Source organism: Pogoniulus pusillus (assembly GCF_015220805.1).
Source record: "Pogoniulus pusillus isolate bPogPus1 chromosome W unlocalized genomic scaffold, bPogPus1.pri SUPER_W_unloc_1, whole genome shotgun sequence".
NCBI lineage: Eukaryota > Metazoa > Chordata > Aves > Piciformes > Lybiidae > Pogoniulus > Pogoniulus pusillus.
Genome location: NW_026974535.1, coordinates 180,451 through 205,959, shown reverse-complemented (window position 1 = coordinate 205,959; position 25,509 = coordinate 180,451). Strand labels below are relative to the sequence as shown.

Genomic DNA, 25,509 nt, shown 5'->3' with positions numbered 1-25,509 from the left:
AACATAAATGAAACACAGACAATAACTTCTGCTGCATAGTAAGTAAATTTTGTCAAAAGTGGGTAGAACAATGTAGAAATCAAATATTGAGGTGCATAAAACAATCAAAAGGCAATCTTTTGGTCTCAGAACCCACAAAGATGCAAGATAAGACAATCAAAAGAAAATCTCGTCAGATTGATCAAATTGATGTTTTGGTAACAAAACTTCTGTTGGTTCGTACTTCAGTGGACAGCACTTAATCCATAACCACTTCAAGTTGCTATATTCACTTAGATTTTTTTTGAGATTTTTAATATGAGATACTAACAAAAAGAAGGGACTAATTTACAGATGCAAAGTCAGGTAGTAAAAGTGACAAATACAAGATCCTAGTATATTTTAAATGCAGTAACTATTTCAAAATTGATCTGAAAAATATCTTTCTTATATTAAATACTTGGTAAAACTGATACAAGGAACTGTTTCCACCCCTCTACAGAAAGAAAAGGTTTAGTCACCACTGAACTGCAAAACAGTAGTTTATACGTTCAACTACTGAAAGGGAGTTTGTTCAGTCAATTTTCACTAACTGTAATGATCCCAATTGCAAGGAAGTCCAAACTACTAAAACCAAACAAAACATCCTATGCTGATTCTGGGAAACTTTCCACAGATTCTGGGAATTTGTCCAAGAGTATGTTATCTACCCATAACATAGCAAATGGTCAAAAGGCTTCTTTGACTCAAGCCACTCAAGTGTCTGCTGTTTCTAATTCTGACCCTACTTTGAATACCCAGGCAGCAGCTCAAACCCCCAAAAATTCAGACCCACTGAAGGGGACGTGGAAGGCATTTTTGGCATCAGCAAAAGTACAGGCAAAAACTAAAATTTGGTTAAGGAGTGATTTGAAAGTGGATTTAGGAGAAGTAACCTCTGGTACACAGGAAGAGGAAGAAGAGAAATACAGCCTGAGAGATATAGCTAACTTACTAAAACCCCAATACAGAGATGATGCCAAAACTTATGTGAAAGCATCTGTCAAGAAGGAGGATAGCTCAGAGGAATATAAGAATGTTCTTAAGAGGCTTTTACTTCCAGACCAAGCACCAGCAGAAGGAGAGGAAAATGATAATATCCACAGTTCCAGTGATCCTCTGAGAAAGGTCAGGGAAGTTAGAAAGGAATATTCAAGGGAAACAGAAGAGCCAATCCTAAACTGGTTAGGGAGATGCCATGCTATTGGTGCAAATATACTACAGGTAGGAGACAAGGTTGCAAAGCAACTAGGGCCACTTACAAAAGAGAGTGGAATTGATAAATACATAGCAAGCCCTCTTGGTAGGGTTACAATGTGATATGCCTCCTGTTGGCTGTGCTAATGAGATATCCTTCCCGACTAAACTTAATGTGGGCACCTAGGAAGTGTCTCAGCATATTAGCACCCAAACAAAGCCCACCCATAGGCATGCAGGTGTCCAGGCAACTGGCTGTGAGGAGTGTTGGAGCCTGGCACTCCAAGTCGAGGGTGGCAGAGGCAATGGCTGCATTAGGTGTGAGCAGATTAATAGTCTGCTTAACCTAGTGGCTGAAATGAAGGGTGAAGTGGAAAAGCTTAAGGCTGAAAGGGAATGTAAAAGAGAGTTGGACCTACAGCACCATGCTCTGCAGTCCCCCTTACCAGAGGGAGATGAACCAAGTAACAAGGGAGAATGGATGCAGGTGCCTGCCAGAAGGCGCAAGGGAAAACCCTTCCAGCCATCCTCACCTCCTCAGCTGCCCTTACACAACAGATATAGGGCACTAGAGGTTGAGGTGGTTTTGGAGGAAGCAGAAGCATCACCAGCTGGAGGGGCAACTGAAGTAAATCAGTTGCCCCCTCGCATCAGAACAAGTTCCCAAAAGAAAAAGAAGAGGATAATTGTTATTGGTGGTTCCCTTCTTGTGGGTGAATTTCATGCTAGTAGAGGACATGAAATGATAAACATGAGCAATCCGTGCTGGGAAGTGTCCTTGGGCCCATCTTGGGCTCAGGAAACCAAACTGTAAACAGTGAGCACCCTACACACAGCTGCAGTGGGCAGAGTTAGCCAGCCCAAGGGGGCTGGGTTAGCCAGCCTAGGGACTGACCCCTCAGAATGTTATTGTATATCGCCCTATCCATGCCATACAGGTAACCAATCTTAGTTGTGCACGCCTCTTGCAAGAAAGCATATAACTCACTGTACACAGAAATAAAGTGGGAGAATGACCATCTAATCATATTCATGAACAAAGAGTCATTTTACCCAGGTGCTCCACCGGCACCTTCTGCAGGGAACAGAGGGCCCCATATGCCGGCCAGACCCCTTCCACAGGGAGCTCTGCTGCCTCCCTGGAGCCCGGGTCAGGGATGTTACCAGGAGGCTGCCTACTGTAGTGCAGCCCTCTGATTACTATCCCTTATTAGTTATACAGGCAGGGAATGATGAGGTTGGTAACAGAGGGCTAAAAGCTATCAAAAGGGACTTTAAGGCACTGGTGAAAGCAGTTGAGGGAGCAGGGGCACAGGTAATCTTTTCATCTATACCCTTAGTCACAGGTTGGAGTGCAGAGAGGAATAGGAAAGCGTATTTGATGAACAAGTGGCTCAGAGGTTGGTGCCTCCAACATAACTTTGGATTCTTTGATCTTGGGGAACTTCATCTTGCCACAGGTCTGCAATCAGCAGATGGGATACAACTGACCCAGAGAGGGAGAAGGACCCTGGCACATAAGCTGGCTGGGCTTGTTGAGAGGGCTTTAAACTAGAATGGAAGGGGGAGGGGGTTAAACATGACAGCACTAGAGATAAACAAAAGGAGACTGAGGGTGGTAGGCCAGAGCTAGGAGTAAAAGCAGCAGCCCAGCTGAAGTGCATGTACACTAATGCACACAGTATGGGTAACAAACAAGAGGAGCTGGAAGCTCTGGTGCTGGAGGAAAACTATGATATTGTCGCCATCACTGAAACGTGGTGGGATGGCTCACATGATTGGTGTGCTGTAATCAATGGCTACAGACTCTTCAGGAGAGACAGGCAAGGGAGAAAGGGCGGGGGAGTGGCTCTGTATATTAGGGATGCTCTGGATGTCATGAGGATAGAAATCAAGGATGATCAAGTTGAGTCATTATGGGTGAGAATTAAGGGGAAGGCCAACAAGGCTGATATCCTGGTTGGAGTCTGTTACAGACCACCCAACCAGGAAGAAGAGGTTGATTTATTACTCTTTAAACAACTGGAGGCTGCCTCAAGATCACCTGCCCTTGTTCTGGTGGGCGACTTTAACCTGCCAGACATCTGCTGGGACTTGGATAATGCAGAGAAGAGGCAGTCTAGAAGGTTCCAAGAGTGTGTGGAAGACAACTTCTTATCCCAGCTGTTACGTGAGTCTACAAGGGGGGCAGCCCTGCTTGACCTGCTGCTCATAAATAGAGAGGGGCTGGGAGGGGATGTGGTGGTTGGAGGCTGCCTGGGGTCCAGTGACCATGAAATTATACAGTTTTCAATATCACAGCATCACAGTATCACAGTATTATCAGGGTTGGAAAAGACCTCACAGATCATCAAGTCCAACCCTTTACCGCAGAGCTCAAGGCCAGACCATGGCACCAAGTGCCACGTCCAATCTTGCCGTGAACAGCCCCAGGGACGGCGACTCCACCACCTCCCCGGGCAGCCCATTCCAGTGTCCAATGACTCTCTCAGTGAAGAACTTTCTCCTCACCTCCAGCCTAAATCTCCCCTGGCGCAGCCTGAGGCTGTGTCCTCTCGTTCTGGCGCTGGCCACCTGAGAGAAGAGAGCAACCTCCTCCTGGCCACAACCACCCCTCAGGTAGTTGTAGACAGCAATAAGGTCACCCCTGAGCCTCCTCTTCTCCAGGCTAACCAATCCCAGCTCACTCAGCCTCTCCTCGTAGGGCTGTGCTCAAGGCCTCTCCCCAGCCTCGTTGCCCTTCTCTGGACACGCTCAAGCATCTCAATGTCCTTCCTAAACTGGGGGGCCCAGAACTGAACACAGCACTCAAGGTGTGGTCTAACCAGTGCATAGTACAGGGGCAGAATGACCTCCCTGCTCCTGCTGGCCACACCATTCCTGATGCAGGCCAGGATGCCACTGGCTCTCTTGGCCACCTGGGCACACTGCTGGCTCATGTTCAGGCAGGTATCGATCAGCACCCCCAGATCTCTCTCTGTTTGGCTGCTCTCAGCCACTCTGACCCCAGCCTGTATCTCTGCATGGAGAAACCAGGAGGGGCATCTACAGAACCTCCACACTGGACTGCCCAAGGGCAGACTTCAGCCTATTTAAGGAACTAACTCAGAAATTTCCTTGGGAAAAAGCCCTTGAAAATAAAGAGGCCCAGGAAGGTTGGAGCTGCTTCAAGAAAGAACTCCTGAAGGCACAGGAGCAGCAGTGCCATTGAGCCGGAAGACGAGCTGACGAGGGAGGCAGCCAGACTGGATGGGCAGGGAGCTGCTGAAGGAATTAAAGATTAAAAAGAGAGTGTATCACCTTTGGAAAAGAGGGGAGGTGTCCCAGGAGAAGTTCAAGGAAGTTGCTAAGTCTTATAGAAAAAAAATGAGGCAAAAGCCCATTTAGAGCTCAGGCTGCCACAGCTGTCAAGGAGAATAAAAAAGGTTTCTTTAAATATATGAGTGGCAAGAGAAGGGCCAAGGACAACCTCCAGTCCTTGTTAGATAGAGAGGGGAACATAGTGACAAAGGATGAGGAAAAGGCAGAGGTGCTTAACACCTTCTTTGCCTCAAAATTCAATAGTGGGACAGGTTGTCTCCAGGACAGCTGGACTCCTGAAGTGGCAGATGGAGTCAGGGACCAGTATAGTCCCCCTGTAACCCATGAGGAAGAAATAAGGGACCTGCTGAGACACTTGGATCCTCACAAGTCCATTGTGGGGGTACGGAGGCTGGAGAGAGGCGAGATCGGTGTACTGATGAGTCTACTCTGTAGCTGCTATGCATCAGTACACTTTATTAAGGCGATATAGCGATTTATATAGTGCCTCAGAGGAGGTGTGCACAACCAGCCTGGGGCTGGTACAAGTGGAAGGTACAGATTGGCTCAAAGTTATGTGTAAGGCAGAGATAGGTTACCCTGTGGTAAACAACCTGTGGTTCCCACCCCAGCGGACTGGCAGGGGTCAGCCCCCTGGAGCTGTGCCTGCCTCAGGGGCCAGCAGGTTCCACCCCCTAGCAGGTGTGCGTGGGTTGCTCACAGTCCACAGCCTAGCTTCCTGGGAGCCTGCAAGACTCCAAGGACATCTCCCATCACAAGGTTTTATGTTTACAGCTCATGTCCCGCTGCGGGAGAAATTCTCGCACAGTCCATGGGACCGGATGGGATCCATCCTAGGCTGCTGAGAGCTGGCAGCTGAGCTGGCCACGTCACTCTCCATCATTTATCAACAGTCCTGGCTCACTGCAGAGGTCCCCAAACACTGGAAGCTGGCCAATGTCATACCCATCCACAAGAAGGGTCAAAAGGAGGAGCCAGAAAACTACAGACCTGTGAGCCTGACCTCAGTGCCAGGGAAACTGATGGAGCAGGTTCTCTTGGGGCCAATAACTGCGCACCTGAGGGATGGCAAGGATCTCAGGTCCAGCCAGCATGGGTTTAGGAAGGGCAGATCCTGCCTTTCTAACCTGATCTCCTTCTATGATCAGGTGACCCGCTTGGTGGATGTGGGGAGGCCTGTGGATGTGGTCTATCTGGACTTCAGCAAGGCCTTTGACACTGTCCCCCACAGCAAACTGCTGGCTAAGCTGTCAGCCCGCGGCTTGGATGGTAACACTCTGTGCTGGGTTAGGAACTGGCTGGAGGGCCGGACCCAGAGAGTGGTGGTGAATGGTGCCACATCCAGCTGGCGGCCAGTCACTAGTGGTGTCCCTCAGGGATCAGTGCTGGGCCCCATCCTCTTTAACATCTTCATAGATGATCTGGATGAGGGCATCGAGTCAGTCATCAGCAAGTTTGCAGATGACACTAAGCTGGGGGCAGATGTGACTGAGCTGGAGGGCAGAAGGGCTCTGCAGCGGGACCTTGACCGCCTGTACAGATGGGCAGAGGCCAATGGGATGGGGTTCAATAGCTCAAAGTGCAGGGTGCTGCACTTTGGCCACAACAACCCCATGCAGAGATACAGGCTGGGGTCGGAGTGGCTGGAGAGCAGCCAGACAGAGAGGGATCTGGGGGTACTGATTGATACCCGCCTGAACATGAGCCAGCAGTGTGCCCAGGTGGCCAAGAGAGCCAGTGGCATCCTGGCCTGCATCAAGAATGGTGTGGTCAGCAGGAGCAGGGAGGTCATTCTGCCCCTGTACTCTGCACTGGTCAGACCACACCTCGAGTACTGCGTTCAGTTCTGGGCCCCCCAGTTTAGGAAGGACATTGAGATGCTTGAGCGTGTCCAGAGAAGGGCGACGAGGCTGGTGAGAGGCCTCGAGCACAAGCCCTACGAGGAGAGGCTTAGGGAGCTGGGGTTGTTTAGCCTGGAGAAGAGGAGGCTCAGGGGAGACCTTATTGCTGTCTACAACTACCTGAAGGGTGGTTGTGGCCAGGAGGAGGTTGCTCTCTTCTCTCAGGTGGCCAGCTCCAGAACAAGAGGACACAGCCTCAGGCTGCGCCAGGGGAAATTTCGGCTCGAGGTGAGGAGAAAGTTCTTCACTGAGAGAGTCATTGGGCACTGGAATGGGCTGCCTGGGGAGGTGGTGGAGTCGTCGTCCCTGGGGCAGTTCAAGGCAAGGTTGGATGTGGCACTTGGTGCCATGGTCTAGCCTTGGGCACTGTGGTAAAGGGTTGGACTTGATGATCTGTGAGGTCTCTTCCAACCTTGGTGATACTGTGATACTGTGATACTGTGATCTTGGGTGCTATCACACAGCACCTCCAGGATGGCCAAGGGATCAGGCCCAGCCAGCATGGGTTTAGGAAGGGCAGGTCCTGCCTCACCAACCTGATCTCCTTTTATGATCAGGTTACCTGCCTGGTGAATGTAGGGCAGGCTGTGGATGTAGTCTACTTGGACTTCAGCAAAGCCTTTGACACTGTCTGCCACAAGAAGCTCCTAGCCAAGCTGGCAGCTCATGGTTTGGACAGATTCACTCTGTGCTGGATCAAGAACTGGCTGGATGGCAGAGCCCAGAGAGTGGTGGTGAATGGTGCCACATGCAGTTGGCAGCTGTCACTAGTGGTGTTCCCCAAGGATCAGTGCTGGGCCCAGTCCTGTTCAATATCTTTATTGATGACCTGGACGAGGGCATTGAGTCCAGCATCAGTAAGTTTGCAGATGACACCAAGCTAGGACCAAGTGTTGATCTGTTGGAAAGTAGGAGAGCCCTGCAGAGGGATCTTGATAGGCTGGTGGTCAGAGGCCAATGGGATGAGATTCAATAAGGCCAAGTGCAGGGTTCTGCACTTTGGCCACAACAACCCCAAGCAGCGCTACAGGCTGGCGACTGAGTGGCTGGAGAGCAGCCAGGAGGAAAGGGACCTGGGGGTACTAGTAGATGGTAGGCTGAAGATGAGCCAGCAGTGTGCCCAGGTGGCCAAGAGAGCCAATGGCATCCTGGCCTGCATCAGGAATAATGTCACCAGCAGGATGAGGAAGGTTATTCTTCCCCTGTGCTCAGCACTGGTCAGGCCACACCTTGAGTACTGTGTCCAGTTCTGGGCTCCTCAATTCAAGAGAGATGTTGAGGTGCTGGAACGTGTCCAGAGAAGGGCGACAAAGCTGGTGAGGGGCCTGGAACACAAACCCTATGAGGAGAGGCTGAGGGAGCTGGGGTTGTTTAGCCTAGAGAAGAGGAGGCTCAGGGGTGACCTCATTGCTGTCTACAACTACCTAAAGGGAGGTTTTAGCCAGGTGGGGTTGGCCTCTTCTCCCAGACAACCAGCAACGGAACAAGGGGACACAGTCACAAGTTGTGCCAGGGTAAGTATATGCTGGGTTTTAGGAGAAAGTTCTTCACAGAGAGAGTGATTGGCATTGGAATGGGCTGCCCAGGGAGGTGGTGGAGGCACTGTCCCTGAAGGTGTTCAAGAATAGACTGGATAAGGCACTTAGCGCCATGGTCTGGTTGACTGGATAGGGCTGGGTGCTAGGTTGGACTGGATAATCTTGGAGGTCTCTTCCAACCTGGTTTAATTCTATGATTCTATGATTCCATGATTCCTATTTCTGCTTTGACCAATATGCAGACCATTGGTTAAATAAGTTCTCTGAAACCAGATGAAGCAGATGAACTGGAAACACTGGATCCAAGATCCAACTTTTCTACTTCCCCAATTAGACTGTAGTTATAGTTTAGAATAACCACTACTAAATAACTAAATAATACTAAATAACTAAAAAAGGTATGTTAATCCCTAAAGAATGCATCTCCAACCAGCAAAGACATGCCCTAATTGGAGAGACAAAAAGAAGTTAGAAAAATAGTCTTTCACTAAATAGTCTGTATATTTTAAATACAAAACTTCTGATTAGCTTTCATTCACAGATTCACAGATTGTATTGGGTTGGAAAGTGACGGTGGAGCACCTGGGTACAATGACTCTTTGTTCACCAATATGGTTAGATGGTCATAGTCCGCTTTATTTCTGTGATGCAGAGACTTACATGCTTTCGTGCAAGAGGCGTGCTCCACCAAGATTGGTTACATATAGAGGGTACAGGGTTACATGTAAGGCATGGATAGGGTAATATACCATAACAATCTGAGGGTCAGCCTCTGGGGCTGGCTAACTCTGCCCACATGCAGCTGGCACTCCACCCCCTGCAGCTGCATGTGGGGGGTGCTACCCAGGGCCTTGTATCTTAACTCCCAAGATGGACTCAAGGACGCCACCAGCATGGGTTGCTCATGTTTATCATTTTGTGTCCTCTGCTAGCAAGAATCTCTCCAACAGGAAAGGACCATGAAAGGTCATCTTGTCCAATCCCTCTGCAGACAGCAGGGACACCTCCAAATAGATCAGGCTCCAGGGATGGAGCCTCAGCCACTGTTCCAGTCTTTCACCACCCTCACTGTGAAGAACTTGCTCCTGATGTCCAACCTAAATCTCCCCTGCTACAGTTTCAAATAATTTCCTCTCATCCTATCACCACAGGCCCTTCTAAACAATCCCCCCAGCCTTCCTGTATGTCCCATTCAGATATTGAAATGAAGCTCTAAGGCAGGGGTCCTCAAACTTTTTAAACAGGGGGCCGGTTCACTGTCCCTGAGACACTGTCGGGTGCTGGACTATAGTTTGGTTCCAACCCAGTCCCAGTGGGTGCTTGGGGGCTGCGGAGGCAGGCGAGCGGATTAAGTGGCAGGAAGTAGCTGCTTCGTTTCCTCCCCAACCCCCACCGGGGGGGCGGGTCTGGAAATACCAGCGGGTCGGACTGAGGACCCTGGGGGGCCACATCCGTCCCAACGGCCATAGCTTGAGGACCCCTGCTCTAAAGTCTCCCTGGAGCCTGCTCTTCACCAGGCTGAACAGCCCCAATTCCTTCAGACCATCCTCATAAGAGAGGTGCTCCAGACTGTAGAGTTTTACTTACGATAAACTACCCTGAATAGTAGTAAAAAGCTGAGCCTTAAACATAATATCTTGTACCAGTAATGTCATGTTATCAATCACTACTTCATATATTTGTGTTGTACTTTTCTGCTGTTTCTTCTCTTATATGCAACAATTTGCAAACATGAAATTATAATAATATGGGGTAAAAAACTACAATGTCTGCAAATTTGTTATGAATGGTAAGAGGAATTAAGAGCACCAATACAACTGAACCACTTCCAGTAAGGGGGGGAGCATCCACAACCTCCCTGGACAACATGTTCCAGTGTCTCACCGAGCTCACTCTAGAGAATTTCTTCATAATCTCCAGTCTAAATCTCCCCTTTTCCAGCTCAAACCCATTGTCAAGAGTCCCTCCTCAGCTTTCTTGTAGACCTCCTTCAAGTACTGGAAGGCTACTCTGAGGTCTCCCCAGAGACTTCTACAGGCTGAACAGCCCCAACAGCCTGTCCCCAACGGGGAGGTACCCTATCCCTCTGATCATCTTTATGGCCTCCTCTGGACCTGCTCCAGCAGTGCTGTGTCACTCTTATGCTAGGGGCCCCAGAACTGGACGCAGTGTTCCAGGTGGAGTCTCACTAGAGCAGAGCAGAGGGGCAGAATCACCTCCCTGTCATCTGCTCAATCCCCTCATCCAGATCACTGAGAAAGATATTAAAGAGAACTGGCCCCAGTACTGAGCCGTGGGGAACCTCAATGGTGATCAGCCAACAAATGGATTTAACTCCATTCCCCACCACTCTTTGAGCCCAGCCATCCAGCCCGTTCTTAACCCAGCAAAGCTTCCACCCATCCAAGCCATGAGCAGCCAGTTTCTCCAGGAGGATGCTGTGGGAAATGGTGTTGGAAGCTTCACCAAAGTCCAGATAAACAGCATCCACAGCCTTTCCCTCATCCACTAAGCAGGTCACCTTGTCATAGAAGGAGATCAGTTTTGTCAAGCAGGACCTGCCCTTGTTGATTATTAATAAATCAAGCCAGTGCCATATTGAGCATGCCAATAAAATGTGGTGGGTTGAAATTACCCCCAAAATAAATCACCAGACTAGCTCAGAAGATTTGGAAGCAAAACAAAGCTGTATTTACAAGCAAGCTAGAAGCGTAAAATACAATGTATAGGTACAAAATATGTTAACATATACCTACAATTATTTACAAATCAGAAATAACAGGAAACTCCCCTGAACAAACCCAGAAGGGGCTACCAGCAATCTCCTCCTTCCCCCCTTTCCTGGTACCTCATAGATGCAATATGCATTCAGAAGGTCAGGAAACAGATATGAAAGCAATGCAAAGCAGAATCGCAGCGAGAAGCAGCAAAATGGCCAAGAAAAGTTTGTGCAGCAAATTAAATACTAAACCAGCAAACGACTGGAATGATATAGACATATCTATTATTTTTCTTTTGCATCCAATCTCCTATTTTATTTACCTTTTACTATTTTTTTTATATTGAACATCTCTGGAATGTTCTTATTTCTTGTTTAAAAATAACCCTCTAGCCTGGTTCTTAAATATAAACTACCACAGACTTCTAGAATTTGCTTTAGATATTATTGCTCTGGCCTTGGGGAAAGGGATAGACTCTGGAGGTTGCTTCCTGTCCTGTCTTTTACGATTAAATATTTTGATTTTTCTTTGGTGTTTAATGTGTACTTTAATCACTTAACATCATGAAACCCTGCTCCAGAGAAAGAATTCTTAATTTCCTCATGGGCTTTTCTATGACATGTATTGTAATACTTCACAAATACTTGTTCATAGAATCAAAGAACTTTAGTGGTTGGAAAGGACCTCCAGAGTCCAACCTCCCTGCCAAGGCAGGATCACCTAGGGTAGTTCACACATGAACGCATACAGACGGGTTTTGAAAGTCTCCAGGGAAGGAGACTTCACAAGCTCTCTGGGCAGCCTGTTCCAGAGCTGTCACCCTCACTGTAAAGAAGTTTCTCCTCATGTTGAGGTGAAACCTCCTATGTTCCAGTTTGTAGCCATTGCTTCTTGTCTTATTATATTTGTAGAAGCATTTCCTGTTCTCCTGAACAGCTAAAGACAAATTAATTTCCACTTGGGCTTTGGCCCTTCTAATTTTCTCCCTGCACAGCCTCACAACAGCCTTGTAGTCCTCCCAAGCGGCCTAGCCCTTCTTTCAGCGACCACAGACTCTACTTTTCTCCCTAAGCAGCATCCAGACCTCGCTATTCAGCTAGGCCCCTTCTTCCCCACTGACTCGTCTTTTGGCAGATGGGGATGGCTTATTCCTGTGCTTTTAAGACCTCCCTCTGACCCCTTCCCTCCTTGGCCCTTCACAACAAGCTCCAAAACAGGCCAAAGTCTGCCTACTGGAAGTCCCAGGCAGCTGACCCCCCCATCTTCTTGAATAAATGCGAACTCTGTCATTTCATGATCGCTGTGCCCAAGAAAGCCCCCAACTGTTGCACCCCCACAAGTCCTTCTCTGTTCACAAACAGCAGGTCCAGCAGGCACCTTCCCTAGTTGGGACCCTCACCATCTGTGTCAGGAAGTCCTCCTCCACACACTCCAGGAACATGAAAACTGTTCCCTCTCTGCTGTGTTGTGTTTCCAGCTGACATCAGGGAAGCTGAAGTCCCCCACAAGAACAGGGGCCAGTGCTCGTGAGACTTCTGCCAGATGCCTATATAATATTTTATCTGTCTCTTCATCCTGGTTGGGTGGTCTATAACAGACTCCCACCAGAATATCTGCCTTGTTGGTCTTGCCCTTGATTCTTACCCATAAACATTCAACTCTATCATCACCATCGTTAACCTCAAGACAATCAAAATGCTCCCTGACATACAGGGCCATGCCACCCCCTCCCCTTCCTTGCCTATCCCCTCTGAAGAGTTTGTAGCCATTGATTGTGGCACTCCAGTGGTGTGAGACACTCCACTATGTTTCTGTGATGGCCACTATATCATAGTTTTCCTGACAGATAATGGCTGCCAGCTACTCCAATTTGTTTCCCATGCTGTGTGTATTAGCATAGATGCACTTCAGTTGGTCTAAAGGTCTTGCCACTTTTGTAGGGAGAGGTCCTAATATCTACCTGGCTGTTCTCAGGTGCTCCTGTGGTTACTAACCCATGAATAACCCTTGTGTCTTTACTGTCATGTGGATCTCCATTCCCTACCTCCACTGATAGGGCAGGGCAGACCAACAGACCTTGCCAGCACCCCATCCTTCAAACACCAGTGTGCTGCCCTTTGGCTTATTTCTACCCATTCCAATTTTGTGCCCTTCCCCCTTCTGATCTCGTTTATTTGGGTCATGTCCTGTGAGTTTTATGTGAAAAGTTTACTTTTATTTCCAATTCATTTGTGTGTTTTTGAGGAGGTAAACATCCTGTTTTCACAGGAAGAGACATTTTTCTGTGTTGCTGCTACTTTGCTGATCTCCTTTCAGTTGCATGTGTTATCATAGAGGTTGGTGATAAGTTCCAATTTGGAAAAAAGGAAATTGATTCTATTATTTCTACGATAGCAAAGCTGTAGAGAACCGAGACATTTCTCAGAGGAGAGGTATGATGCTGGACCTTCTTTTAACAAACAAAGAAGGCGTGGTCAAGGATGTTAAGGTACAAGGCAGCATTGGTTGTTGTGACCATGAAATGATAGAGTTTAGGATAGTTAGGGACAGAAGCATGGCAAGTAATAAAACTTCTACCTTGAACTTAAGGAGGACCAACTCTGTTCTATTCAAAGAACTACTTAAAAGTGTCCCTTGAGCTAGGGTTCTAGATGGTAAGGAGATCCAAGAGAGGTGGTAAATAGTCAGACACCACCTTCTCTTAGCTCAAGAAAAATGTATACCCTTGAAAAAAAATCTAGTAGAGGAGGCAGGAGATCTGCATGGATAAGCAGGGAGCTGCTGGAAAAATTCAAATGGAAGAGGGAAGCATACAATAATTAGAAAAAGGGTCTGGTCAGTTGGGAGAACTATAGAAATACTGTCAGGGCATGTTGACATGCAACAAGAAAGGCCAAAGCTCTCTTGGAACTAAACTTTGATAGGGAAGTGAAAAGTACCAGGAAGGGCTTCTTTAAATACATCGACATGCATGTTTACAAAGGCCTGTGTTAACAGGGAAAAGGGGCAATGGTTTCAAACCAGAGCAGAGTAGATTTAGATTGGATGTTAGGAAGACATTCTTTACTAAGGGGTGGTGGAACACTGGAACAGGTTGCCCAGGGAGGTGGTTAGGGCCCCGTCCCTGGAGATATTCAAGGTGGGGCTTGACTGGACTCTGGGTAAGCTGGTCCAGTTGAGGATGCCCCTGCTGACTGCAGGGAGGGGTTGGACTATGTGCTAGTTTGAAGCAAGCTGGAATGTTTTGGTAAAAGAACTAGATAATGGGCAGTGAAAAGGTAAACATGGTTGTGTCTCTTCTCTCACAGTCTCGATGAGAGTTCTGGGAAGAAGAAAGAAAATATTTGATAACATTCTCCATTTTGTCTAGCATTCAGCCTTTGCCTTCAGACCTAGCCACATCTCCTTAACCTCACTGCCACTAACCTTCCTTCTTAAACTCTTAGCTGCACCTCTATTCCTTTCTCAGGATTTGGGGTAAGGTTGAGAGGGCAAGGGGAGGTGTTGGGGTGGTTTGAGAGCCCCTCCTGGGGACTCAGGTTTCTGGGAGGGAAGTTGTGCTTCTGTATTGTTTATCCTTTGTGTATTTCTGTATATACTGTAAATATTAGCTTGTATATTGTGCTGCTGTAAAATAAATACCTTCATTTATATTCCCGGAGGCCTTCTGAGTTAGCTGGGGCAATTCCAAAAGTTTGGGAGGCGGGTTAAGAGCCCAAACCATCACATTTTTAATTGGCTTTCCCAACGTGGGGCTAAATTTATTTGAGTGACTGGTAATTAGCTCTGGGAATTAAAATGAAGCTAGCAAAGTAGCTATTGTACTTGTGTGGGGCGTTACTCTGGTCTGGTTTCGTTTTCTTGGCATTTAGTTGGATAAAAGCTCAAATTGTTGCTTATTTTATTGATTTAGCTTATAAGAAGGCTAAAGCAAAGGTTTCAGATATGTTCTGGAGCTGGGGTGATTTGATTCTTGGTTATGCTGGTTTTAATGTCACTGAAAACCTTACCAGTAACATTACAGGAGCACTTATCAATAATGTTACAATCAATAGAAATTCTGCTTTAAACACTGCGCTAATGAGAATGATTCAACCTAAAACTGGGATTCCAGAGGTTTGTTTGGGAAACTGCTCGTGTAAAACTGTTTTAATTCTCTCAATTTTTAACGTATGTCTCATGATTTTAATTTTCATATTAATTTTGGCATTATGTGTGAAAAATTCAAATGTAGTGCCAAAATTAAGAACTAGGAAAAATTCTGTGTTGAAAGCAAATGGTACAGTGTCTCAGATGCAGTCTCGTTCCCAGCAAAACAAGGGAACACAATTATCTGCTTCCCCCCTGCTAGCCTCTGCCCCTCCTTCTCCAGATTGTGAGAAGGTGGCCAATGTTCCCACAGAGAATGTAAACAATAACAATGGGCAGAGTTTGGTAGGAGTCCCAGGAGTTCAGGCCCAAAATCAGAATGTTCCTAGCAACACTGACAACACCAGCTCAGCCAGTTCAAATTCCCAGCCAACAGACCAGAATCAGAGCCCTGCTAAATGTAAGGCAGATTTGAAGTCACAAGCTCCAGGTCAGACCCCCAATAATTCAAACCCTCCAGTAGACACGTCCAAGTCTGTTGCTGCTCAGGCCCTTCTGGCACCTGCTAAGGCAAAAGCTAAGACAAAGTGTGGTTCACAGGAGGATGTAAGAGAGGGGACCTCTGGTGATCAGCAAGAAGAGGAAGAGGAGGCACTTAGTATGCGAGACCTCGCAAATGTGCTGAGACATCAATACTCAAATGAGAGGAGCACAGTGAGATTGGCTGCCCAGAGAGAGGATGGTTCCAATGAGTTTAGGAGTGCTATGAGGAAGGTTCTGTTAGGCCCAGGACCACCAGGTCAAGAGGAGGAAGAGGAGGAAGATGACATCCAGGACTCCAATGATCCTCTCAGAGAGGTCAGGGAAGTTAGAAAGGAACATGCAAGGGAATCAGGTGAACCAATCCTAAGGTGGCTAGTGAGATGCCGTAGCATTGGTGCTAATGCCCTGCAGGTAGGAGATAAGTCTGCCAAGCAGCTGGGATCACTCACTAAGGAGAGTGGAGTGGACAAATACCTAGCAAGTCCTCTTGGTAGGGTTAGCTTGTGGACACGCCTTCTGTTGGCTGTGGCTATGAGATATCCTTCCCGAGATGATTTGCCATGGGCTGCCAAGAAGAGTGTGCTAGTTAGAAGCAAGCTGGAATGTTTTGGTAAAAGAAGTTGATAACAGGCAGTGGAATGAAAACAATTGATGTCAACTTCTCTCACAGTCTCGCTGAGAGCTCTGGGAAGAAGAAGTAAAACTTTCTCCATTTTGTCTTTCTCTTCTGCCTTTGCCTTCAGACCTGGTCACATCTCATTAACCTTGCTCCCACTAACCTTGCTCCCTAACCTCTTGGCTGCACCTCTCTTCTTCCTGAGAACTGGGGTAAGGTTGAGAGGGCCGGGGGAGGTGTTGGGGTGGTTTGAAAGCCCCTCCTGGGGACCCTGGTTTCTGGGAGGGGAGTTGTGCTTTTGTATTGTTTATCCTTTGTATATTTCTGTATATAATTGTATATAACTGTATATATTGTAAATAGCTGCTTGTAAATTCTGCTAGCTGTAAATAAATTGCTTCATCTATATTCCCAGAGGCCGTCTGAGTTAGCTGGGGCAAATACAAAGTGTGGGGGGGCGGGTAAGAGCCCAAACCATCACAAAGTGGAACACCATTGAGCAGAGAATTAACCTTCTGAAGGAGATTGATGTGAAGGAAGTGCTTTATGGAGATCATGGCACACATGAGCCTGATGATATTCCTTTGGGAACAGGTCTCATGAAGAAGCTTATTAAGCTTGCTCCTTCATCCTATGCTAACATTTTGGCCAGTAAGTTTCTATCAAGGAGTGATAATGGAAGGTCGTTCACTGTTGGTGAATTCACTGATCAGGTCAGGAAGATAGAGGACAGCTTGCCACATTCTGGCCCAGTCTCTGCCATAAAAACTCTAGGTACAGAGATAAGGGATGGCATCAAAGAGAGCATAAAAGCACTGAAGGAGGATCTTACAACCTCCATTTCCAATCTGGTAAAGGATACCATTCCTGCATCATCTGAATGGGTGCATGTATCTGCCAGCAGGAACAGACGCCCACCTCCTGCAAGGCAATTCCAGCCCAGGAGGAGACAAATTCCTCCCAGACATCAGCAATCACATGTGTCACATCCAATATTTCTGCGTGACACATATGGTGAGAACATGAACAAATGGGATGGTAAACCTACTTGAGCTCTTTCAAAGAGAGTCAGGGAACTGCAGAGTGGCAGAAACAGAGGCAGCAATGCCAGAAAAGTAGCTGTCACTTCTTCAGCTCCCCAGAGCAACTGCAATTATTCCAACAATTGCAATTTCTCTCACAACACCACCAATCACTGTGTACACCCCACATGCCATGTTCAGCATTAGGGGTGCCCTGCCTCCAGCCAGGAGGAGGAAAGGGATAGTGGAGAGAACTGAATCTATTGGAATGTATTCATTAGGTGGCCTGGCAGTTCAAAAGTTGGGCAATACAGGACTTTAGTTGACACAGGTGCTCAGTGTACTTTATTGCCATCAAATTGTAAAGGGACAGAGTCTATATCTATTTTTGGAATCATTGGTGGATTTCAAGAGTTAAGTAAGATACAGGCTGAGATCAGTTTAACTGGTAAAGAGTGGAAGAAACATACTATTGTAACTGGTCCTGATGCGCCTTGCATTCTGGGAATTGACTTTTTGAGACAAGGTTGTTTCAGAGATCCTAAGGGTCACAAATGGGCTTTTGGAATAGCATCTGTAGAGATTGAGGATGGTAAATTGAAATTGTCCATTAGACCTGAACTTTCTGATGAATCTGCAGTTGTGGGACATCATGACATAGAGGATTTGGAAGTGCCAATTGCTACTCAAACTGTTCACCACAGGCAGTACAGAACTAACCGTGACTCTGTTGCCCATTCATCAGCAGATTTGTCAACTGGAGAGTCAGGCTGTCATCGAGAAAGCTCATTCACCTTTCAACAGTCCCATCTGGCCTGTGCGTAAAGCTAACGGCGAATGGACACTCACAGTAGATTTTTGTGCCCTCAACGAGGTGACTCCACCCATGAGTGCAGCTGTGCCGGACATGCTGGAACTCCAGTACGAGCTGGAATCGAAGGAGGCTAAATGGTATAGAACCACAGACATTGCTATTGCTTTCTTTTCTATTCCCATAGCAAAGGAGTGCAGGCCTCAGTTTGCATTCACCTGGAGAGGAATCCAGTATCAGTTCAACCGTTTGCCTCAGGGGCGGAAACACAGCTCAACCATCTGTCACTCAGTCATCCACAATGCACTGGAGAAAGGTAAAGCTCCAGAGCACATCCAGTACATCGACGACATCACTATGTGGGGCCAAACTGCTGACATTCTGTTGCAAGCAGGTTTTGCCATTAAGAGAGACAAGGTCAAAGGACCTGCCAAAGAAATTCAGTTTCTGGGAGTGCGGTGGCAGGATGGTCGCCGTCACATTCCTCAGGATGTGATTGACAAAGTCTCTACCATGGCAGTTCCCACCAGTAAGAAGGACACACTTTCTTTTCTTGGTGTGGTGGGATTTTGGAGACTACACATTCCTGGTTTCAGTCAGATTGTCAAACCTCTGCATGATGTGACTCGTAAGAGAAACAATTTCGAGTGGGGACTTGAACAGCAAGCAGCCTTTGATCAGATCAAACGAGAAATAGTCCATGCAGTGGGCTTGGGACCTGTGAGATCTGGTCCGGAGATTAAAAACATTCTGTACACAGCTGCCAGTGACAATGTCCAACTTGGAGTCTTTGGCAGAGAGCTCCAAATGAGACACGTGGTCGGCCACTTGGTTTCTGGGGACGTTTTTACAGAGGTTCAGAGACAAATTATACCGCAACAGAAAAAGAGATACTAGCAGCTTATGAAGGAGTGAAAGCAGCTTCTGAAGTGATTGGAACTGAGTCACGATTGCTTTTAGCTCCTAGACTACCAGTTCTAAACTGGATGTTCAAAGGCAAAGGTTCATCACCACATCATGCCACAGATGCAACCTGGTCTAAATGGATGGCTTTGATAACCCAACGAGCACGAATGGGTAATCTTGACCGACCTGGTCTGGTGGAGGTGATCACCAACTGGCTGGAAGGCACAGACTGTACCAAACCTCCAGAGGAGAAAATAACTCGTGCTGAGGAAGCTCCTCTCTGATCGGGAAAAGAACTATGCTTTGTTCACAGATGGTTCCTGTCGTCTTGATGGGAACAAGCGAATATAGAAGTCTGCAGTCTGGAGTCCAACTGGGAGAGTTACTGACACGAAAGATGGCAAAGGAGAATCCAGTCAGTTTGCTGAGGTAAAAGCTGTTCAACTTGCTCTTGATGTGGCTGAACGTGAGAATTGGCCTATCCTTTACCTCTACACGGACTCATGGATGGTAGCCAATGCTCTATGGGGTTGGCTATAGGACTGGAAGAAGAATGGTTGGCAGAGGAAAGGAAAGCCTATTTGGTGTGCTGATCTATGGCAGGACATTGATGCACGGCTGGAGAGAACTCCAGTGAAGGTGCGGCACGTAGACACACACATGCCTAAGAGCAGAGCTGCTGAGGAACATCAACATAACCAGCAGGCAGACCAAGCTGCTAAGATTTCTCAAGTTGATACCAACTCTGACCTTGACATTGACCTTGACTGGAAACACCGAGGTGAGCTGTTCTTAGCTCGGTGGGCCCATGACTCATCTGGACATCAAGACAGAGATGGAACATACCAATGGGCACGTGATAGGTCAATTGACTTGTCCATGGACGCTATCACCCAAGTCATCTATGACTGTGACATTTGTGCTGCTATTAAGCAGGCTAAGCGAATCAAGCCCTTATGGTATGGTGAGAGATGGTCAAAGTACAAGTATGGTGAAGCCTGGCAGATCGACTACATCACTTTACCTCGATCTCGCTCTGGCAAGCAGTATGTGCTAACAATGGTAGAGGCCAGCACCGGATGGCTGGAAACCTATCCAGTTCCACATGCTACTGCACGTAACACCATTCTTGGCTTGGAGAGACAAATCATGTGGAGACATGGAACTCCAGAGAGAATTGAGCCAGACAATGGCACTCATTTCAAGAACAATCTTGTGAAAAATTGGGCCAAAGAGCATGGTATTGAGTGGATCTATCACATACCCTACTATGCACCAGCTTCAGGGAAGATTGAGCTCTACAACGGTTTGCTGAAAACCACCCTAAAAGCCATGGGGGGTGGAACTCTGAAAAACTGGGACAAACGTTTAGCACAAGCTACCTGGTTGGTAAATAGTAGAGGTTCAGTAAACAGAGCAGGACCTGCACAATCAGATTTGGTCCAAACAGTAGACGGTGATAAAGTTCCTGTTGTAGGTGAAAAGAATCTGTTAGGGAAAACTGTTTGGGTATTTTCTCCTTCGGGCAAGGGGAAACCTCTCTGAGGGGTGGTATCTGCTGAAGGTCCTGGTCATACATACTGGGTAATGCAGGAGAATGGTGAAATCCAGTGTATTCCACAGAGAAATCTAACCTTAGCTGAGAGAGTTTAAATTCAGAGTGTGTAATCCAAGGTGTTAGGAGTTTTCTGTTCTAGGTACCATCGGCATCCAACACTGAGAGAAATCTACAGTACATGAGCACGAACCCAACGTCACCTGGGAGTCCCTGTTCTGAGCTTTTGAATCACCTACATCTGATTGAAGTGTGAACTGAACTTGTATATATTGTTTTAGTGTAAATATTGGTTTAGATTGGATCGGATAATTCTCAGCGATACTCTGAGCGAATTAGACAGGGGTGGATTGTGCTAGTTTGAAGCAAGCTGGAATGTTTTGGTAAAAGAACTAGATAATGGGCAGTGAAAAGGTAAACATGGTTGTGTCTCTTCTCTCACAGTCTCGATGAGAGTTCTGGGAAGAAGGAGGAAAATATTTGATAACATTCTCCATTTTGTCTGGCATTCTGCCTTTGCCTTCAGACCAAGCCACATCTCCTTAACCTCACTGCCACTAACCTTCCTTCTTAAACTCTTAGCTGCACCTCTATTCCTTTCTCAGGATTTGGGGTAAGGTTGAGAGGGCAAGGGGAGATGTTGGGGTGGTTTGAGAGCCCCTCCTTGGGACTCAGGTTTCTGGGAGGGGAGTTGTGCTTCTGTATTTTTTATCATTTGTGTATTTCTGTATATATTGTAAATAGCTGCTTGTATATTGTGCTGCTGTAAAATAAATAGCTTCATTTATATTCCCAGAGGCCTTCTGAGTTAGCTGGGGCAATTCCAAATGTGTGTGGGGGGCGGGTAAGAGCCTAAACCATCACAGACTAGATGACATTCAGTGGTCCCTTCCAAACCAGACTATTCTATGATTCTGTGATAAAACAGTATATAGAGAGGTGATGGATGATTTGGTATTCTTGTAGGGTGCTTTTACAGTTTTTTACCTTATTTTCTGTCTCTTTTCTGCAGTAGCACTGCCCTTGTTGCTATTTTGTTGCTGAATTGTGAATTACACAGCTATGAAAGGTCCTAACTTGCCATTAGGTCCTAATTTGTCATTAGTTTATAGAAATAACTTAGAGTCATTCTAGTTTTCATTACTATTCTTTTGTACTGATCTCCATATCATATTCTATTACTTTTCTAATTTTGGAAAAACATTTAATACTGAATAATGTAGTTAAAGGAAAAGAAGGAGGAAATTTGTGGCAGATTTTGATAATGCCCTTAAAAGTATTGCTGGTTTCCTAGTATATGTCTATACTAAGATATGATCATTTACTCTTTTTTTCAGTTTTTGTGCCTTAATCAGCTTTTAATTTGTCTCCCCCTGCTTTGTCACCAATTTCTATTGCAAAGTTTCTTACAGGTTGCTCTAGAAACAATTTGAAATCAGTTGTATATAAATATTTACAAGGGCCATCTGTAGTCATAATTCTTGTGCTTATGTAATTCATGCAGATAAAATGCCATGAATTGAAATCTTCATGAATTGTGGAATTTGATTTCTTAGTATCATAGTTTTATGTTTTAGTGGACATTTAAATTACTTTTTCAGATGCTGAAAGGACTTAATCCTATAAAAATCAGAAGGATGTTTAATGCCTTTTCCAAAGAGCGATGCAATTTTGATTGGTAGGCATCCCTCAAAAGACTTGTTCTTGATTGTTTGCATTTTTCAGTTTGTTATTTGTGGTGGAGGGTTGCAAAGCCCTCTTGCAAAGCCCTCATTTGGACAGAATTGTGGCTCAAAGGTCCATCAATCATGGGGTCAAAACCTTGCTCCCCCCTTACCACCCATCTGCCTGCATGACTACAGCCGCTGTTCCTAGCTGTGGAAGAATTTCTCCTGCAGAGGGACATGAAATGTAAACATGAGACTTTGTTATGGGAAAAGGACCTTGAGTTAGGAGGCACTGTGAGCACCCTACGCACAGCTGCTGGGGGCTGACCCCTGCCAGCACCTGGGGTGGTACCACAGGTTGTTTTTACAAGTAATAACCTATCTGTGCCTTACACATAACTTTGAGCCAATCGGTATTGTCCACTTGTGCCAGCATCAGTTTGGCTGGATACACCTTCTCTGAACACTATTTAAGACGCTGCATTATTAAAGCAGGCAGCTCTCGCCTTCGCACTCGCTCTCACACACGCACCTGCACAGCACTGCATCGCATCGCGCCGGCCTCTGGAAGCCAATGCCCAGCTTGGCTCGTACCCGCGGAAGCTTGGACAGATGAACTGTTCCAATCCACGATATTTGGAACCTTCAAAACTGACTTCGGCCAGTGAGTAACTGAGAAATTTGATCTAAGCCAGAATAATCTCTCAATAAGCCTACCAGCGGCACTTTCAAGCCACAAGACTCTCTTCCTAAATCATTTTAAAACCTTTGATAAATTCCTAATTTGTTGTGCATAGACATTCTGTAAAAAATAATCTCGCAACCGCTTACAAAGAACTTGTGTGGGGTAGTTATAAACAAGTTTGGGGAAAGGGGATTCCTAGTATATATAATATTAAATCTTTTAAACTCTTTAAAAAATCAGCCTCGTATTTCATTCCCCCAAAACCCAGACAAACTCCTCCACAACATAATAATGATCTTTATTACTTTCGAAACTGTCAGATGAATGCCACCAAATCCTTGTCATTTAATCACTTTGCTTGAAGCAGGCCCTGTATTTTGGATGGACTCTTCTATTTGACAATAAAACGCGCTAAGAAGTGGGAAACTGTCTTACAGTTTTTGTCATGATTCTAATGATGGTGCGAAATTCAGATGGTAATCTAAATTCTTCCTTACCTGAAGATGTTTTTAATTTCTTGCTATTTCTGTCCAGGACTGTTATGGGTTAAGTTGGATTTGTGGATTAGCATTCAATACCGTGCCAGCTTTATAACAGAAATGTTGGCTGAGGCTTGTAGTTCAGATTGCAACATGAGAGGTATCCTGTTTCCAGTTGCTGCTTCTGGTTTCCGGTTTTGGGGTGTTGGTCTCTTCCGCCTGGATGACTGTGGGCTTGGGGGAACATTTTATTGCTGGCTTCTGCTACTGCTTCTAGTTTTTGCAGCACTTTTTTGCAAATAGGCTAAGGTAACTACATCCTATCATTTCATTAAACTGCTTATTTCAGCCCAGGGCCTTTTGTGTTACTTTCTCTCCTATCTGTGTGTGTGGGAGCAGGCTTTGTTAACCAAGAACAAGGACTTATACATATATATTTTTTCTAGCCTTTAGGCATCAGCAGCACAAATATGTTTTATATTATTCATAGAACTGAAGATTTAATTTAACTGCCTTCTTCCTCATCATCATCAGTTTCTATTAAAAAGTCTCTTAAAGGTCATTCTAGATATAATTTGAAGTCTGTTGTAAGTTATACATTGAAAACCACCATCTGTAGTAATATTTTTTATATTGACATAATTCTTGGATTTAAAAAGTCAGGAAAAGCCACCAGCTGAGGCCTTATTTAGACAAGTAGAAGAATCTTCATGGAGGACTTTACCACCCTCGTATCTGCTGGAGGGACATCATAGTATGTGTCTTGGGCTGAGCGGACAGAAAGCTATTTTTTATCCCTTCCCAAAGAAGTAAAATAAAAATGCTCCACAGTGTACTGGAACTTTAAATGGAAATACAATTTACAAATATATACACAGAATCAAAGAATCAACCGGGTTGGAAGAGACCTCCAAGATCATCCAGTCCAACCTATCCCTGAGCCCTATCCAGTCAACTAGACCATGGCACTAAGTGCCTCATCCACTCTTTTCTTGAAGACCTCCAGGGACGGTGCCTCCACCACCTCCCTGGGCAGCCCATTCCAATGCCAATCACTCTCTCTGTGAAGAACTTCCTCCTAATATCCAGCCTAGACTTCCCCTGGCACAACTTGAAACTGTGTCCCCTTGTTCTATTGCTGGTTGTCTGGGAGAAGAGACCAACCCCACCTGGCTACAACCTCCCTTCAGGTAGTTGTAGACAGCAATGAGGTCACCCCTGAGCCTCCTCTTCTCCAGGCTAAACAACTCCAGCTCCCTCAGCCTCTCCTCATAGGGTTTGTGTTCCAGGCCCTTCACCAGCTTTGTTGCCCTTCTCTGGACATGCTCCAGCACCTCAATATCTCTCTTGAATTGAGGGGCCCAGAACTGGACACAGCACTCAAGGTGTGGCCTGACCAGTGTTGAGTACAGGGGAAGAATAACCTCCCTTGTCCTACTGGCCACACTGTTCCTGATGCAGGCCAGGATGCCATTGGCTCTCTTGGCCACCTGGGCACACTGCTGGCTCATCTTCAGCCTACCATCAGCCAGTACCCCCAGGTCCCTTTCCTCCTGGCTGCTCTCCAGCCACTCAGTCCCCAGCCTGTAGTGCTGCTTGGGGTTGTTGTGGCCAAAGTGCAGAATCCTGCACTTGGCCTTGTTAAATCTCATCCCATTGGCCTCTGCCCACCCATCCAGCCTGCCCAGGTCCCTCTGCAGGGCTCTCCTACCTTCCAACAGATCAACACCTGCTCCTAGCTTGGTGTCATCTGCAAACTTACTGATGCTGGACTCAATCCCCTTGTCCAGATCATCAATAAAGATATTGAACAGGACTGGGCCCAGCACTGATCCTTGGGGAACACCACTAGTGACAGCTGCCAACTGGATGTGGCACCATTCACCACCACTCTCTGAGCTCTGCCATCCAGCCAGTTCTTGATCCAGCACTGATCCTTGGGGAACACCACTAGTGACAGCTGCCAACTGCATGTGGCACCATTCACCACCACTCTCTGGGCTCTGCCATCCTGCCAGTTCTTGACCCAGCACAGAGTGAATCTGTTCAAACCATGAGCTGCCAGCTTGGCTAGGAGCTTTTTGTGGCTGACAGTGTAAAAGGCTTTGCTAAAGTATCCCTGCTTCCCCCCCCCCATACCAGGCCCGAATTACACAGCAAAGATTAGCTTTGTACAGGCTGAAGAAGGCCACAAACTCCCCTGTGCATCACAAAAGATAAGGGTCTGTGCTGGGAAACAGAGAGAGGGAGAAAAAGGGAGAAACTACCTGTGGAGCCAGTTTATATAGGGAAGGGAGAATGGGAATTGTGCTAGTTTGAAGCAAGCTAGAATGTTTTGGTAACAGAACTAGATAACAGGCAGTGAAATGAAAACAATTGATGTCAACTTCTCTCACAGTCTCGCTGAGAGCTCTGGGAAGAAGAAAGACTTTTTCTCCATT

The 25,509-nt window shown here is 46.4% G+C and overlaps 1 protein-coding gene across 3 annotated transcripts in view; it reads right to left on the bottom strand.

Moving 5' to 3' along the window:
* The window catches only part of LOC135173778 (nipped-B-like protein), a 265,346-nt gene that overhangs the window by 209,642 nt on the left and 30,195 nt on the right, over positions 1 to 25,509 (bottom strand). The gene's annotated exons all lie outside the window — the stretch shown is intronic.